The sequence below is a fragment of the Macaca fascicularis genome, chromosome 7 (assembly GCF_037993035.2).
Source record: "Macaca fascicularis isolate 582-1 chromosome 7, T2T-MFA8v1.1".
NCBI lineage: Eukaryota > Metazoa > Chordata > Mammalia > Primates > Cercopithecidae > Macaca > Macaca fascicularis.
Window position 1 is genome coordinate 5,001,080 of NC_088381.1, and position 13,287 is coordinate 5,014,366.

The 13,287-nt window shown below is 39.6% G+C and overlaps 1 long non-coding RNA gene across 3 annotated transcripts; it reads right to left on the bottom strand.

Annotated features, from left to right (window-relative positions):
• Positions 1–526: 526 nt before the first annotated feature.
• Positions 527–12,999, bottom strand: LOC102127027 (uncharacterized). Of its 3 annotated transcripts, none has more exons than XR_010587984.2 (4): positions 10,786–12,999; positions 9,831–9,928; positions 5,836–5,976; positions 527–5,152 (listed from the first exon to the last, which is right to left on the bottom strand). It is a non-coding gene; the product is annotated as an uncharacterized lncRNA (long non-coding RNA). The 3 variants fall into 3 exon arrangements; XR_010587983.2 differs by lacking the exon at positions 527–5,152 and having other exon boundaries at positions 5,319–5,976; positions 10,786–10,891; positions 11,870–12,999; XR_010587982.2 differs by lacking the exon at positions 527–5,152 and having other exon boundaries at positions 5,319–5,976.
• Positions 13,000–13,287: the final 288 nt, after the last annotated feature.

Here is a 13,287-nt window from a genome sequence, read left to right on the forward strand (position 1 = left end):
TCATACCTCGTCTGCGCAGTCTTTGTACGGGGTTCCTGATCAGAGGTAGGGAAAAATGTTACTTTCTGACAGGTCTAGAATCCCCATGTTATCTTGGGATGTCAAGAAGAGAGGAATTCACCCAACCCATATACATATTTGTAGACACAGATAAATCCATGGGTGGACTCAAGGCTTTTAAAAAAGTCTAATCTAAGATTCCTTATGGAACAAAGTTCTAGCAAAGCCAATTTAGAAAGAGCTAATACGGCAAATAATTATTCCTGCTTCACTTTATGCAAATAATAAGGTTAAGTATAATAATGCCAAAACTTATTTTGTAAATAAATATGTCCTACTATGATGTGTCTTTAAAAAAAATGAGAACTAGAACAAGAAAAATTGTATTTCGGGAAAATACTATAGCACACCTGCTGTTAAGATTCTAGTCTTGCCCACTGTTTTTGAGCTTTTTACTATTTTCTGCACTTTGGGCTGAATCCTCAACTCTTTCAGAGCCAAATATCCCCAAACTAACACTTTCTAATTTTTCTTCCATTTTTGCTAACCTGGACTCAATGAAATTGCTAGTACCTCTTTCCTGAAGCCCTGCATGCAGATGCTTCTCTCTTGTGATACAGGTGAGAAAACATGTCAGATTGCCATTGCCTCAAAAATACTTGAGTTTATCAGGTGAATACACTGTGCCCAACATTAACCTTTGTAGTTTTTTTTCTATTTCTGTTCAAATGCCTGTCATCAAAAATTTTTCTGCCTTCATCACAAATACAGGCCTAGTCCATCTGCAATTCTACTTTCTAAAATAAAAATAAATATTTAACTGAATGTGAATCTATTTGCAGGACTAGGAAATTAACTAGAAAGATGTGGAATGGTATATATAAATTTGCTGTTTCTTATTTATTCCAATTTGTCTTTCTAACAACTTATGACTCAAATCTCTCCTGAGTACTGACCCCATGTCTGACTGGTTCTTGGGGCTATTCCCCTGAATCCCTCAGGAATTTAGATAAATTATATAAGAACTTCTGAAGCTAGGACTTCTTCTTATATTAGGACTCATTGTCCTACAGTTTGCTGTTCACTGAAGTGCTGTACTAAAATTGTGGATGACAGTACTAACATCTTCGTCATCCAAGCCGACGAACCCCAACGAGGCACCTGCGAATACATGCAGACAGCTGCAAAGCAGTTTCATTCCATTTACTCTGGGGCCAAACCGTATCCCAAGTACAAGCCCTGTTGGTAGGAAGAAGTTAGAGTAGTCTTCAGCCTTTTCCCAACTGCCTGTCTGACACCTTAAGAATAATGTGCAGTAAAACCCCAAAAAGAGAATTGAAATCACCTTTGTAAAAACTGCAACACTGACAAAATTGTGACAGTAAGAGAGATATGACCTAAGTGACTTCGTCTTGCCTTTAACCTCCAAGTTGTCCTTGTTCAATCCTGGGCAAAAGTCGAACTAACTTTGGGAGGAATTTATTTTTATAGCTTAACTTTGAAACAAATATAATAACAGCTCTTTCCGGAAACAAAACCGCTCATTGCTTGGGGACCATATTGTCTTTGTAAAACTAACAAATTAACCACGGGGTTATAAAGTGTGGCTCAGGAGTCACACATCCCGAGGCCACAATATTACTAACGTCCCCAATTGCTCCCGTATAGAGCGTTACTATTGTAAAACCTAGATTTGTGTTTGACGTATTTTTCCGACCTTGCACTCTGATGGATCAGCAGGTGCCACCCAAACCAGTAAATGGCTCATGTGGACATGTGGCCCCCATCCAGGAACTGAGTCAGAGCAAGAAGATGACTCTGACTTCCTAAGATTTTATCCCTGACACCCACCAATCACCATTCCCCTTTCCCTAGCCCCTTGCATGCCAAACTATCTATAAAAACCCCAGTTATCTTAATATTTGGGGAGGCTGTTTTGAGTAATAAGAAAACTCCAGTCTCTCCTTTAGCCAGCTCTACATGTATTAAACTTTGTCTGTACAGCAATTCCCCTGTCTTGGTCAAGTGGCTCTATCTGGGCAGCAGCCAAGATGAATCCATTGGGCCTTAACAATCTAAATCACTGAATTTTGTATGAAGATAACTTGTTTTGATTTCTTAGGCTGACAGATGAGACTTTGGATTTTGGAACTTTCTGTTGGTGCTGGAACAACTTAAGCCTTTGAACTACAGAAACGGAATACATTTTTTATAAGTGACAGGGCATGATTTTCAGAAAGCCAGAAGTGGAGGGCTCTCCTCACAAACTCATGTTTAAATTTCATTCCGAATGTGGCAGTATTGAGATGTGAGGCCCTTAAAAGATGACTGGATCATGAAGAGTTTGTCCCTGTGATTAAGTTAATCCATTCATGGATTAATACATTAATGAGTTTTAAATTAATGGGTTATTATGAGAGAAGAACCGATAGCTTGTAAGAGGGGAGACCTGATCTTCCATGGCAGCAAGCTCTACACCATTGCCATATGATACCCTGCATGGCTTCAGGACTCTCTGGAGAGTCCCAAGAAGCAACAGGACCTCACCACATGTGGCCCCTAAACCTTGGACTTTTCAGCCTCCGTAACTGTAAGAAATGTATGTGTCTTCTTTATCAACTACTCAGTTCCAGGTATTCTGTTGTAAGTAACAGAAAATGGACTAAAACCAAGTCTCTTAGTATTACTATACCCTGTTATTAAGTTCAATGGAAAACTACAGTCATTCCCGGCAACAGTACAAATGGTCCAGATCTTTCAGGAATGAAGGTTTGCATCACCCTGCCAGGTAAAGACCTCGGACCAGCTGAGGAGCCTGCTGAACACAAAGAGAATACAGAGTGGGGAGCAGTGGAAGGAAGTTATAAATATCAGTTAGGACCAGGTGAACAGTTACAGAAACAAGCATTAAAACTGTCACTAGTATGTCCTATCTACTTTGTTAAGAATACTTTTGCATGTTTATATACATATATTAGGCAAGTAACTTTGTTGTCATCCTTCTCTTCTTTTAACACATAACCCAATAATGCATTGATCTGATACTAGCAGTTAAGTATTAGTAATTCAACATATTTATATTGAAATTATGGGATATCAAAAGAATAGTAAACATCACCCACAAACCTTTACTACTCTAAAAAAAGATTAGTATGTTTTGGTTGTATACAGAATAATTGCATCATGTTGCCTTATTACCGTCTGTATTTGCAGATTAGTATGGCTTAAGATGATACACATGGGTGCTAGGTAGAAAGGTGATGGGATTTTCATGGTTATTTAATGTGGATTAAAGAATACCTAGAGAACTGGTAAAGCATTACTTCTGGAAGTGTCTGCCAGGGTATTTCCAGAGGAGACTGTTGTGTGAGTGAAGGAATTTGGTGAGGAAAATACACCCACAATGGAAGCAGGCACCATACAATCTCCTTGAGGACCTAATACAACCAAAAGTAAAGGTAGAAAAACAGTTCTCTCCCCCAACCCCCGCCCACCCACTTCGGCAGGCACACTTCTTTTCCTGTCCTTGATAGAACTCTGAATTCTCTGACCTGGAAACTCCAGGACTTTTAAGAGGGAAACCTGTGGATTCTCAGGCCTTTGGTCCTAAACTGAGAATTACAGTAAGGGTTCTCCAGGTTCTGAAGATCTCAGGCTTACAGTCAGGCTGTAACATCCTAGGGTCTTAAACTTACAGAAGGCTGTCCTGGGAATTCTCAGCCTCTATATATAATCACATGAGCAAATCCCCAAACAAAAATGCCTCTATTCTAACTATTATCTTGCTATCAACTATCTATCTATTTATGTATTGATCTATCGAAGTATCTAACCTACCTACCTACCTACCTACCTACCATCTATTTGTTCTGTCTCTCTAGAAAAAATCTGACAGATACACCCATAAAGGCTTCAGCCTAATGGCCCATTACCCTGTATTCTGTAGTTGCTCCCCCACCACCCATGCTGTTTCTAAGTGTGTGTCCCGGAGAGCTCTTCCCTTCCTATTGGTGATTCAAGGAATGCTGCCCTCCTCTCTTTGACTGGTTAGTAATAATACATTACTAGGGCCATTATCCACCTTTTGTTGAGTTGCCTCCTCTGTGTTTCACTTTACAAACACATGGGGACCTCACTCTTTTTCCCACACAGCACTCTCCTAGAGAGTGACTTGTTAGAAATAAGACACGGGTCAGACAAGAGCTACAAGGATGTCTTCCAGTAAAAACAAGTACACTCTGTGAGAGAAATACCTCAATTCAAGTTGGATAATTAGGCTGTCGGCCATCAACCAGGTTGAATAAACATCCCATGAAAAGTACACTCAGTACCAAACCCCGAGTTCTATTGGGCAAGGCTATAGGTTATAGCCACTACCCAGACAGACCTCAACAGCAAGCAGAAATCAAAATGAAACACATGCCAGGAGATAATTTTACAAACTGTAATTCCAGAAATCCCTTGAGAGGAAAATAAAAATGGCAAAGCATTACTTGAAAGCCTGTGCTGGAGTGGCAGCTCTCTAAAGAAATAGAAAAATCTGTACTAGAGAATTGCAGCCCTAACTATAAGCAATGATCTCTGTAACTTGCACTCTAAATCCAAGTATTCATTTATTTATTATTTATTTATTTATTTTAGAAACTGGGTCTCGCTATGCTGCCCAGGTTGCAGTGTAATGGCTACTCACAGGCACAAGCACGGCACACTACAGCCTCAAATTCCTCATGTCAAGTGATCACCCAGCCCAACCTCCCAAGCAGCTGCAACTACATGCCCACAGCACCACACCCACCCAGTTACATTTTTTAAATCAAGAAAGTTGCATTTTTATCCTTTTCTTCTTTCCCATGGTCATTTTAATCACACGGATGACGATCATGCAAATAATTTTAAGATTAGTTACTGTACATGTAGATGCACTCTGGTTTCCATACAATCTTCTATGTTGTCTACTTGTTACATAGCTCAACTGTACTTTTGGATACTTTGGGAAAAAAATGGACTTTCATCTTCCCTGAAGAATAGAGTGAATAGGCCGGGCACGGTGTCTCACGCCTGTAGTCCCAACACATTGGGAGGCCGAGGTGGGCAGATCACAAGGTCAGGAGTTAGAGGCCAGCCTGGCCAACATGGTGAAAACCCGTCTCAACTAAAAATAAAAACACAAAAAATTAGCCGAGCATGGTGGCCCACGCCTGTAGTCCCAACTCCCCGGGAGGCTGAGGCAGGAGAATCACTCAAACCCAGGAGGCGGAGGTTGCAGTGAGTAGAGATCCCGCCACTGTACTCCGTCCTGTGAGACAGCGTAGACAGGATAGACAGGGTGAGACTCCGTCTCCCAAAAAAACAAAAAACAACGGAGTGAATAAAATAGAAACTCATATCACTCATATCATTTATGTTTTATAAGGTTACTGCATTTGTACCATGTGTTTTAGGTTCCACAAAGGCTGAATTAAGTTAACAGCAAGTCCTGATCTCAAATATATGAGCCATGTCTACACTTCTATTTATTTTAAAAGTTTAGATTTACAGAAAATTGCTAAGATCTTACATAAAGTTTCATATACCCTTCAACTTTCTGTAATATTATCATCATACATAAACATAGAGTATCTGTGAAAACTCAAAAACTGATAAAGGTACATAGAATTTTTAACTAAAGTACTGACTGTCTTCATATTTTACCTGGTTTTCACCTAATGCCATTTTTCTGTATTTTGATCTAATTCAGGATAACATTACATTTACCATGAAGTGTATTATTGTGTACTGCAGCATAGCCAATTACCATGTAGCTTAGTGGCTCAAAAGCACGCACACACTACTCACAGTTTCTCTGAGTCAGAAATCCAGATGTAGGTGATGGCCAAGGCTGAGGTTTCAACTGAAAGATGAGATGGGGACGGATCATCTTCCAAGTTCATATGATTGCCCAGGTTAAGAAGACTTCACTGGTGAATTACTCCAAACCTTTAAAATAGCAATAGCAATTTTTCACTAACTGTTCTCCAAAAAAAAAAAAAAAACCATAGAGAAGAAATCAGTAAGCAATGCATTTTATGAGACAGTTTTCTCTGATACCACAACTAGACAAAGTCCAAAAAAGGAAAAATATAAATCAATACACTTTATGGATACCCAGGCAATAATCCTCAAGAAAATAATTTCAACACAAATCAGGATTATGAAACGGGCTATACATTACACAATGAGTATTTATTTACTCAAGATTGCAAATTTAGTAAAAGATACAAAAAGAATTATTGTAATACATTGTATCAATATAACACAAGACAAAAGCCTCATTATCACCCCTAAGGATGCCGAATAAGCACTTGACAAATCCAAAATCCACTCACAGTAAAAACACTGAACAAATTTTGCATAGAATGAAACGTTCTTTACATAAAAATGGCATCCATGAAAAAAAACTCATATAACACATGGTATCAAGAAAGTCTCAGTAATTTCGCCAAAATTATAAACACAAAAAGGTTATCTACTCCCACTAACTAAACATTATGCTTGAAGACTTAATTGATAAAACTAGCCTAGACAAATAAATTTAAGACTTCCAGATTGAGAAGGAAGAAATCAAAGTATCTCTATTTGCCAGTAACATAATCTAATGTATAGAAAATCCTAACGAATCCACTAAAATAAGATAGGAACCATTAAAAAAAAGTTCAGTAATCCTGTAGAATACAAGATTCATGTAAAAAAATTGCACTCTTATACAATTGATATGGTTTGACCAATCAATTAGGTGTCCCCACCTAAATCTCACCTGGAACTGGAATCCCCTCATATTGGGGGAGGAGCTTAGTGGGAGGTGACTGGATCATGTGGATTGTTTCCCCCATGCTGTTCTCAGGATAGTGAGTGAGTTCTCAAAGAAGCTGATGATGTTCAAAGTGTTTGGCAGTTTCCTCTTCACTCTCTCCTGACCTTGTGAAGAAGGTGTCTGCTTCCCCTTCCCCTTCCGCCGTGACTGTAAGTTTCCTAAGACCTCCCTAGCCATGTGGAACTGTGAGTCAATCAAACCTTTTTTCTTTATAAATTACCCAGTCTCGGCCGGGAGCGGTGGCTCACGTCTGTAATCCCAGCACTCTGGGAGGCCGAGGTGGGTGGATCACAAGGTCAAGAGATCGAGACCATCCTGGCTAACACGGTGAAACCCTGTCTCTGCTAAAAATACAAAAAATTAGCCAGGTGCAGTGACGGGCGCCTGTGGTCCCAGCTACTCGGGAGGCTGAGGCAGGAGAATGGCGTGAACCTGGGAGGCGGAGCTTGCAGTGAGCCGAGATCGCGCCACTGCACTCCAGCCTGGCAGACAGTGAGACTCCGTCTCAAAAATAAATAAATAAATAAATAAATATTTAAATAAATAACCCAGTCTCATAATAGTATCTTTACAGCAGTGGGGAAACAAACTAATACAAAAATACAAACTAATCAAATAAAGAAACAAACAAAAAAAATCATTTAACATGCCAGCAAAAAGAAAATATATTTGGCAACAAATTTAACATAAGTGTGAGGCGGGCAGATCATGAGATCAGGAGTTCAACACCAGTCTGGCCAAAATAGTGAAACCCCGTTTCTACTAAAAAATACAAAAAATTAGCCAGGCGTGGTGGTCGGCACCTGTAATCCCAGCTACTCAGGAGGCTGAGGCAGGAGAATCCGGGAGGTGGAAGTTGCAGTGAGCTGAGATCACACCATTGCACTCTAGCCTGGGCAACAGTGCAAGACTCTTGTCTCAAAAAAAAAAAAAAAAAAAAAAAGGCCGGGCGGTGGCTCAACCCTGTAATCCCAGCACTTTGGGAGGCCGAGACGGGCGGATCATGAGGTCAGGAGATCAAGACCATCCTGGCTAACACGGTGAAATCCCGTCTCTACTAAAAAATATAAAAAACTAGCCAGGTGAGGTGGCGGGCGCTTGTAGTCCCAGCTAATGTAGTCCCGGCTACTCGGGAGGCTGAGGCAGGAGAATGGTGTAAACCCAGGAGGCAGAGCTTGCAGTGAGCTGAGATCTGGCCACTGCACTCCAGCCTGGGCAACAGAGCGAGACTCCGTCTCAAAAAAAAAAAAAAACAAAAAAACTACAAGACATTTTATATATACATATACACATACACACATACACACACACACACATATACACTGAAAATTACAAATGATATTGAAGTATTAAAGAAATCCTGAATAAATGAAAAAAAAAAAAACTAGATTTTCACTGATGAGAACGCTATTAGGTACTTACCAAGATGCTTATACTTTCCAAATCTATCTGCAGATTCAATACAATCCCTAACAAAAATTCTTGCTTTCATGTTTTTCATTTTTTTGTGATAACTGGACTGAAGATTCTAAAATATACAGGAAAATGCATTTCATCCAGAACACCCAAAAGAATGTATAAAAACGTTTAAAGAAATACCAATGTAGGCCGGGCGAGGTGGCTCAAGCCTGTAATCCCAGCACTTTGGGAGGCCGAGACGGGCGGATCACGAGGTCAGGAGATCGAGACCATCCTGGCTAACACAGTGAAACCCCGTCTCTACTAAAAATACAAAAACTTAGCCGGGCGAGGTGGCAGGCGCCTGTAGTCCCAGCTACTCGGGAGGCTGAGGCAGGAGAATGGCGTGAACCCGGGAGGCGGAGCTTGCAGTGAGCTGAGATCCGGCCACTGCACTCCAGCCTGGGTGACAGAGCGAGACTCCGTCTCAAAAAAAAAAAAAGAAATACCAATGTTATTTATGGAACTTCTGCTCATAAGGAGACGGAGCCTAATTCCCTACTTCCTACATATGAGCTGTTCATAGTGACTTTTTTCCAAAAATACATCATGAAAATGGGAACAAATACTAATTTTGTAGTGGAAAAACCTGAGCTAAACTGCCTCATGCAGGTGATTAAATAATATTAACCATGATAATGCAGCTGGGCATGGTGGCCCAAACCTGTAATTCCAGCACTTTGAGAGGCCAAAGTGAGAGGATTACTAGAGGCCAGGACCTCAACAAAAGGCTGGGCGACATAGGGAGACTACGCCTATACAAAAGTAAAAATAAAAATAAATTAGCCTGGCACAGTGGCACATGCCTGTAGCCCCAGACACTCAACAGGATGAGGTGGAAGAATCACTTGAGCCCAGGAGCTCAAGGCTGCATTGAACTAGGATCATGCCACTGCACCCCAGCTGGGGCGACCGACAGAATGAGACCCTGTCTCACAAAAAAATAAAGCAAGGGGGCGGGTGTGGTGGCTCACACCTGTAATCCCAGCACTTTGGGAGGCCGAGGCGGATGGATCACATGATCAGGAGATCAAGACCATGCTGACTAACATGGTGAAACTCCATCTCTATTAAAAATACCAAAAATTAGCCAGGCGTGGTGGCGAGCACCTGTAGTCCCAGCTACTTGGGAGGCTGAAGCAGGAGAATGGCATGAACCAGGAAGGTGGAGCTTGCAGTGAGCTGAGCTGAGATCACGCTGCCGCACTCCAGCCTGGGCAACAGAGCGAGACTGTCTTAAAAAAAAAAAAAAAAAAGGCATGTTGCTAGTATATACTGAGTCATCACTCAGCCTGCGCCCATCTCTAAGATCACGGCATGGAGGGTTGGGGGTATATCCTATGCTGCTTGTTCTTTTGTTTTTGTTCCTACTGTGCTTCCTTGACTTACATACAATGCATGTGTATCACTCGCTAACATTCACCTGAGAAAACCCTGATGTGTAAAAATTTATATCCAGGTTTCTGTAAGTAGGGACTGGCCTAAATCACCTCATTAGAAATATTTTTTATACTCTGCTTACCTGCTAGCGTGGAAGCTTTAGGAATGCCAACTGGCATTATAATTCCCGGATGTGAGTGTCCACAGAACGCATGGTCCCAAACAATTCCTGATGGGAGTCTGTAGAGTTAAAAAGAAAAAAACCAAATATTAGTACAGGTTTTCTGAAACGTTTAAAGGTACAGTTGTCTTTTGGTTACTTGTAGAAGAAATCCCTGTACCAAGAAAACATTATCCTGAATGCAGAAATATGATTTATGTTCCCTGTCACTGAAATTACTTATTCTTGGCTTCTAGTATCTGAAAGTTGTATCTCCCAAAAAGGCTTCAGTGGGAGACTGCATATACACTGCTAAATGACGCCCACAGATGGGGCTTTCTGGGATATGTGAAGGAAAGGCAACTTTCTTTGAAAAAGGGGTTGCTGACATTCAAACTGGTGACTGCGTAATGGGAACAGAGAAAGAGGATGACAGTCCCTGGAGCTTGATGGTGCCTTCCTGAAGCAGGTGCACCTGGGTTGAGAAAGGTGACTAGATATGAAAACCTAGTTTGCTATTCTCTCCCTACTGTCTCTGGAGGCCAAATTTTTGGCTTATGTCTTTGTTTTCTTTCCATAAAACAAATTAATAATTTTAAAAAACATTTACTTTGAAGTAACTGCACATTAACAAAAAACACACTGGTAGTACAGAGAGGTGTATATAACCTTCAGCTAACTACAATGTTATTATCTACTATAACCATAATACAGTTTTAATGAAAACTAAGAATTTACCTGTTTTTCAAAACTATTAGCTGATCTACGAACTTTCTTCCTATTTTACCATGATTTCTAATAATGATACACGTATCTATTCCAGGACCTAATCCAGAATGCCACCTTAAAATTACTGTCAGTTATATTACTTACTACTTTGTGTGTAACAAATTATTACATACCTAAGTGGCTCAAAAACCACACACATATTACTTACAGTTTCTCTGGGTCTTCAGTCCAGATGTAGATGATGGCCCAGGCTGAGGCTCAGCTGGGGAAAGGTCTCCTTCCAAGCTGACATGATTCTTCTTAGGATTCACTTCCTTGCCCCAGTCAAGATAATTCATTAGTGAGTTATTGGAATCACTTAAACAATTAATTTATAATAAATTCTTAAAAACAACAACAACAAAGTGGAGAAGGCATTGCATTTCATTTATACTATGAGTTAGTTTACCCTGATACCACAACTAGACAAACAGATTGCAAAAAATGAAAATTAAGAATAACACACCTTATGAATATAGACCCAAAAATCATCAAAGAAATCCTAGCAAAACAAATCAACAACATGTAAAAAGTATTATAAAATATGTCAAGGGTATTTACCTCAGGACAGCAACATTTGGTACAATGTTCAAGGACAATTAATGCCATGCACTATATTAATATAATAAAAAACAAAACCATATAAGTATCTCAAAACATGCAGAAACACCTGAGAATTCCTGAACTCACTATGATAAAAACATGCAGCAAATAAGGCAGATAAGGGAAGTCAAACTCTGTTTGCAAATGACATAATCTTATATATAAAAAAATCCAAAGGACTCTAATGAAATATATTTAAAACTTAAACATGAGTAGCAAACTTGCAGTATATAGGGTCAACATATAAAATCATTTGAATTTCTATACATTAGTGATTAACAATCTAAAAACAAAACTCAGAAAACCGTTCCACTTAAGATGGCATCGAACATAGGCATGTTTATCAAATTAAGTGTAAGATATGTACACAAAAACTACAGAAAACATATTGAACAAACTTAAATAGAAAATATTTTAATGTTCATTGCTTAGAAGGGTTAGTACTGTTAGGATGGCAATATTTTCCAAATAGATCTATAGATTTAATGCAACCTCTACCAAAATCCCAGGTGATATTTCCTTCCTCAAGATTAACAAGGTTATTCTAAAGTTCATATGCAATGCAATAGATCCAGAGTGGCCTAAATAATCTTGAGTAAGAGGAAAAAGGTTGGCATTGTAGACATCCACTTGCTGATTTCAAAACTTACTATTAATACAGGCCGGCACAGTGACCCACGTCTGTAATCTGAGCACTTTTGGAGGCTGAGGTGGGCAGAGCACTTGAGGTCAGGAGTTTGAGACCAGCCTGGCTAACATGATGAAACCCTGTCTGTACTAAAAATCCAAAAATTGGTCACGGTGGCTCATACTTGTAATTCCATGTACTTGGGAGGCTCACGCACGAGAAATGCTTGCACAAGAATTGCTTGAACACAGGAGGTGGAGGTTGCAGTGAGCCAAGATTGCACCACTGCCCTCCAGTCTGGGAGACAGAGCAAGACTCTGTCTCAAAAAGAAAGAAAGAAAAATTTACTATTAATACAAAAGAATAAGAATCAAGATTTATGGTACTAGTATAAGGATTTACATATTGATCAACAGAATAGAATATAATGCTCAAAAATAAATCCTTACATTAATGATGGAATAACAAATGGCCAAATAAATTAGGTATAGAGTTTTTTTTATCAAATGTTTCTGGAAAATGTAGATATCCATAGGCAAGTTGGACTCCTGCCTCACACCACAAACATAATTGACTCAAAACAATCATACATCTAAATATAATAGCTAAATAGGCCCAAACCATACACAAAACACAGAAAAACATCTTTGCAATCTTAGGTTAAACAATGTTTTCTAAGATATGACACTGAAAACACAGGAAAAGAATAAATAATAGATGTACTGAACTTCATTACAATTAAAACATTTTGGGATTCAAAGAACACCATCAAAATTAGAAACCCAAGGAATGAGAGAAAATATATGTAAATTTTACAGGTAATAATGGTTTATTATTCAGAACATATGACAATATCTTACAAGTTGAAAATAAAAAGGCAAATATCCCAATCAAAAATGGAAAATTATTCGCTTAGCCATTTTCCAAAAAATCTACAGTCATATCCAAAAATCACATGAAAAGACACTCAATGCCTTTTGCCATTCTGAGGTGGGAGAATGGTATCACTTGTTTTCTGTTAGCTATCCCACTGACCAAAACAAGATCTGTTTCTGTTGGGGTCCACGTGTTTCCTAAACAAAGGAATGAACACACAAGACAACACAAGACAAGACAAACATGGCGGCCGCCTCGAATGGCGTGCTCTGCTTTATTTTATACAGTCGTTTGTGGAATGTTGCCAAGTCACAAGACACACTGTTGTTTCTCTGACCTTTCCCTGACTTTCTGGATTTTCAAGATGTTTACACATAAACAAGCCCACAGGTTCTGCTGTTAGCAGCTGGCTCCTTTGTCCTCCCTGTTTGCAGGGAAGGAACGCCCTGCTTCGTTTGCAAGAGCAGGAGTTACCGGAAATGCCCTGCTTCGTTTGCAAGAGCAGGAGTTACCGGGAACATCTCATTTGCGAGCACGTAGTCCTCTGCATGTTCTACACAGATA